The following is a 6,009-nucleotide window of genomic DNA, read 5'->3' on the forward strand; positions in this document are numbered from 1 at the left end:
TTCTCCCACCCCATAGCTTTTCTAAAATTGCCCTCTTCCCCCCCCCCCCCTTTCTATCACACTTTTTGTGAGGCAAGGTAACAAGAAATAGCCGTTTTTATTTTTTGTCATTTACAACATTCATCTGACAGGTTAGATCATGTGATATTTTTATAGACCAGGTTGTCAAGGATGCGGCGATACCTAATATGTATACTTTTTTTATTTTTTTATGTAAGTTTTACACAATGATTTCTTTTTTTAAACCAAAAAAATCATGTTTTATTGTTTCCATAGTCTGAGAGCCATAGGTTTTTCAGTTTTTGGGCGATTACCTTGGGTAGGGTATGATTTTTGCGGGATGAGATGACGGTTTTATTGGCACTATTTGGAGTGCGTGTGACTTTTTGATCGCTTGCTATTACACTTTTTGTGATGTAAGGTGACAAAAAATGGCTTTTTGTACACCGTTTTTATTTTTTTACGGTATTCACCTGAGGGGTTAGGTCATGTGATATTTTTATAGAGCAAGTTATTACGGACGCTGCGATACCTAAAATGTATACTTTTTTTTTTATTTATGTAAGTTTTACACAATGATTTCATTTTTGAAGCAAAAAAAACCATGTTTTAGTGTTTCGATAGTCTGAGAGCCATAATTTTTTCAGTTTTTGGGCGATTACCTTGGGTAGGGTATGATTTTTGTGGGATGAGATGACTGTTTTATTGGCACTATTTTGGGGTGCGTGAGACTTTTTGATCGCTTGCTATTACACTTTTTATGATGTAAGGTGACAAAAGATGGCTTTTTTACACCGTTTTTATTTTTATTTTTTTACGGTATTCACCTGAGGGGTTAGGTCATGTGATATTTTTATAGAGCAAGTTATTACGGACGCTGCGATAATTAATATGTATACTTTTTTTTTTATTTATGTAAGTTTTACACAATGATTTCATTTTTGAAGCAAAAAGAATCATGTTTTAGTGTTTCCATAGTCTGAGAGCCATAATATTTTCAGTTTTTGGGCGATTACCTTGGGTAGGGTATGATTTTTGCGTAAAGAGATGATGGTTTTATTGGCACTATTTTGGGGTGCATGTGACTTTTTGATCGCTTGCTATTACACTTTTTGTGATGTAAGGTGACAAAAAATTGTTTATTTAGCACAGTTTTTATTTTTTATTTTTTACGGTGTTCATTTGAGGGGTTAGGTCATGTGATATTTTTATAGAGCCGGTCGATACGGACGCGGCTATACCTAATATGTATACTTTTTTTTTATTTATGTAAGTTTTACACAATAATATCATTTTTAAAACAAAAAGAAAATCATGTTTTAGTGTCTCCATATTCTGAGAGCCATAGTTTTTTTCAGTCTTTGGGTGATTATCTTAGGTAGGGTCTCATTTTTTGTGGGATGAGATGTCGGTTTGATTGGCACTATTTTGGGGTGCATATGACTTTTTGATCGCTTGCTATTACACTTTTTGTGATGTAAGGTGACAAAAAATGGTTTATTTAGCACAGTTTTATTTTTTACGGTGTTCATCTGAGGGGTTAGGTCATGTGATATTTTTATAGAGCTGGTCGATACGGACGTGGCGATACCTAAGATGTATACTTTTTTTTATTTATGTAAGTTTTACACAATAACAGCTTTTTTAAAACAAAAAAAATGATGTTTTAGTGTCTCAATATTCTAAACCATAGTTTTTTTTATTTTTTGGGTGATTGTCTCAGGTAGGGGCTCATTTTTTGTGGGATGAGGTGAGGGTTAGATTGGTACTATTTTGGAGGGCAAACGCCTTTTTGATCGCTTGCTGTTGTACTTTGTGTGATGTAAGGTGACAAAAAATTGTTTATTTAGCACAGTTTTTATTTAAATTTTTTTACGGTGTTCATCTGAGGGGTTAGGTCATGTGATATTTTTATAGAGCTGGTCGATACGGATGTGGCGATACCTAATATGTATACTTTTTTTATTTATGTAAGTTTTACACAATAACAGCTTTTTTAAAACAAAAAAATGATGTTTTAGTGTCTCCATATTCTGAGCCATAGTTTTTTTTTTTGGGCGATTGTCTCAGATAGGGGCTCATTTTTTGTGGGATGAGGTGAGGGTTAGATTGGTACTATTTTGGTGGGCAAACGCCTTTTTGATCGCTTGCTGTTGTACTTTTTGCAATGTAAGGTGACAAAAAATTGTTTATTTAGCACAGTTTTTATTTTTTATTTTTTACGGTGTTCATCTGAGGGGTTAGGTTATGTGATATGTTTATAGAGCCGGTCGATACGGACGCAGCGATACCTAATATGTATACTTTTTTTTCCCCTTTTTTTTCCCTTTTTTTTTTTTACTTTATTTGGGGAAAATTAAGTTTTTGTTTATTTTTACTTGAAACTTTAAATTTTTTGGGGGGAAAACTTAACTTTTTAAACTTTATTTTCATTTTATTTTTCGTCCCACTTTGGGACTTAAACTTTTGGGGGTCTAATCCTTTACAATGCATTCCAATACTTCTGTATTGGAATGCATTGGCTGTATGAGTAATACTGTGTGTATTACTCATACAGCTTCCGGCCTGTGAGATCCAGGGGGCTGGATCTCACAGGCTCGTCACCGGAAGGCAGCGCAATGCGTTCCTTAGGCATCGCGCTGCCTTCCATGCCATCGGGTCTCCCCTACAGCCGCATGGGGCCCCGATGGCACCGCCGATCGCCGATGCAAACCGCAGGTCTAAATTAACCTGTGGTTTGCGGTGATCGCCGACACGGGGGGTTCACGGGACCCCCCTGCGCATTTAGCCAAGGTGCCTGCTCAATGATTTGAGCAGGCATCGGGTATCGATCACCGCCCGCCGGGCGGCAGTGATCGGAAAAACACAGGACGTACCCGTACGCCCTGTGTCCTTAAGTACCAGGACATCAGGGCATACCGGTATGCCCTGTGTCCTGAAGAAGTTAAGTGACCTCCACAGTGCCCGCCCCCTTAACAGTGACCTTCACAATGCCCATCCCTTTAACAGTGACCTCCACAGTGCCTGCCCCTTTAACAGTGAGCTCCACAGTGCCTGCCCCTTTAAGTGACCTCCACAGTGTCCGCCCCTTTAACAGTGACCTGCACAGTGCCTGCCTCTTTAACAGTGACCTCCACAATGCCCTCCCCTTTAACAGTGACCTCCACATTGCCCGCCCCTTTAAGTGAACTCCACAGTACCCGCCCCCTTAACAGTGACCTTCACAGTGCCCATCCCTTTAACAGTGCGTTCCTTAGGCATCGCGCTGCCTACCATGCCATCGGGTCTCCCCTACAGCCGCATGGGGCCCTGATGGCACCGCCGATCGCCGACGCAAACCGCAGGTCTAAATTAACCTGTGGTTTGCGGCGATCGCCGACACGGGGGGTTCACGGGACCCCCCTGCGCATTTAGCCAAGGTGCCTGCTCAATGATTTGAGCAGGCATCGGGTATCGATCATCGCCCGCCGGGGGCGGCAGTGATCGGAAAAACACAGGACGTACCCGTACGCCCTGTGTCCTTAAGTACCAGGACATCAGGGCGTACCGGTATGCCCTGTGTCCTGAAGAGGTTAAGTGACCTCCACAGTGCCCGCCCCCTTAACAGTGACCTTCACAATGCCCATCCCTTTAACAGTGACCTCCACAGTGCCTGCCCCTTTAACAGTGAGCTCCACAGTGCCTGCCCCTTTAAGTGACCTCCACAGTGTCCGCCCCTTTAACAGTGACCTGCACAGTGCCTGCCTCTTTAACAGTGACCTCCACAATGCCCTCCCCTTTAACAGTGACCTCCATATTGCCCGCCCCTTTAAGAGAACTCCACAGTACCCGCCCCCTTAACAGTGACCTTCACAGTGCCCATCCCTTTAACAGTGACCTCAACAGTGCCTGCCCCTTTAACAGTGACCTCCACAGTGCCCGACCCCTTAACAGTGACCTCCACAGTGCCTGCCCCTTTAACAGTGACCTCCACAGTGTCCATCCCTTTCTCAGTAACCTCCACAGTGCCCACACCTTCAAGTGACCTTCACAGTGCCCGCCCCCTTAACAGTGACCTTCACAGTGCCCATCCACTTAACAGTGACCTCCACAGTGGATGGCCCTTTAACAGTGAGCTTCACAGTGCCCGCCCCTTTAAGTGACCTCCACAGTGCCCACCCCTTAAAGTGACCTCCACAGTGACCGCCCCTTTAACAGTGACCTCCACCGGGCCTGCCCCTTTAACTGTGACTTCCACAGGGCCTGCCCCTTTAAGTGACCTCCACAGTGCCCGCCCCCCTTAACAGTGACCTACACAGTGCCCGCCCCTTTAACAGTGACTTCCACAGTGCCCGCCCCTTTAACAGTGACCTCCACAGTGCCTGCCCCTTTAACAGTGACCTCCACAGTGTCCGCGCCTTTAACAGTGACCCCCACAGTGCCCGTCCCTTTAACAGTGACCTACACGTTGCCCGCCCCTTTCACAGTGGCCTCCACAGGGCCCGCCCCTTTAAGGCTAGGGCTACACAATGACATGTGTTGTGCGACATTTTGTCTCAACAATTTTTATAATGATAGGCTATGGTGTCGCACTGCGACATGCAACATGTTGCGACTGCGACATGACAGTCGCAAAAAAATCCATCCAAGTTGGATGCATGTGACAGGGTAGTTGTGCCCTACATGTCGTCAGGGGAGGGCTGGCAGCCTTAGTCCTGGGGGCAAATCCAGTCAAGTGGCCCATTTTTAGCCCCGCCCATTATTAAAAGCCCCTCCTACATTTAATAGGCCACTCCCAACACACACTGTACAGCTGACATTCTATAGTTGAGGCCTGTCTACACATCATACGAAGAGGGGAGGACCTGTCCCGGCTGCACTGCCTGCTTATATAACAAGCTACAGCCAGGAAGCTCCTCCGCTCTCCTCCCTCCCCAGATCCTGCTCAAGGCTTGTGGTTCCCCCCCCCACCATCTGCCACCCGCCCGTGGCCTGCTGCCCCCCTTGACCGTCCTCACCCAGCTCTGAATCCTCCTTCTGCAAATGGCAGGGGGAGGAGCCGGAGCATCTCCTCTCCTACATAGCACCACATACCTCTTACATCCAATGTCACCTTTGTTGTAGACGTTCTTTTTCCTCATCTTCTTCATTCAGACCAGACCGCGATGATGATTTTTCAGCCATCTCCCGTCTCTGCAGAGATTAACAAACAGACATTAGTTTCCTGCCACCCCCAATACTATACTGCAGAAACAGTACCCCTGGGAAAACTACTACCACACAGATAGTGCCCCCAATACTGTGCCCGCTATGCCCCCAATACTATACTGCAGAAACAGTACCCCTGGGAATACTACTACCACACAGATAGTGCCCCCAATACTGTGCCCGCTATGCCCCCAATACTATACTGCAGAAACAGTACCCCTGGGAATACTACTACCACACAGATAGTGCCCCCTTAAACAATTATTGGCACACAGTGCTCTAAAAAATAACTGTGCTTAGACACTAATAGTATAAAGATAATGTCCCCCAAAAATAATTGTGCTAAGCTGATACTGTGCTAGGGTGCCCCCAAAGTAACAGTGCCCCCCAAAATCCCACCAATAGAAATAATTCTCTGCCAGAGCACACTTAGTAGTAATAATGCCCCTATAGTGCCCTAGTAATCATGTTCCTCATAGCCCCCCAGTAGTAGTAAAGCTCCCCATAATACCCCCTAGTAGTACTAATTTTCCCTATAATATGACAGTACATGAAATACCCCCGCTTAGTGCCCGCAGTTGAGCTAATGTCCCCATAATGTATGCCAGTATAAAATACCCCTATATAGTGCCCCAGTAAATGCACTCATACTGCTCCTCTCCCCCTTCCCCATAGTGTCCCCCATAATATGCCAGTAAAAAAATGCCCCTTAGTACCCCCAGCAGATGCCCCTATAGTGCTCCTCTCCCCCACAATGTGCCAGTAAAAAAATTCCCCTTCTTAGTGCCACCATATGCCCCAATAGTGCTCCACTCCCCCATA

Source organism: Bufo bufo, chromosome 1, assembly GCF_905171765.1.
Source record: "Bufo bufo chromosome 1, aBufBuf1.1, whole genome shotgun sequence".
In the NCBI taxonomy this organism is placed as follows: domain Eukaryota; kingdom Metazoa; phylum Chordata; class Amphibia; order Anura; family Bufonidae; genus Bufo; species Bufo bufo.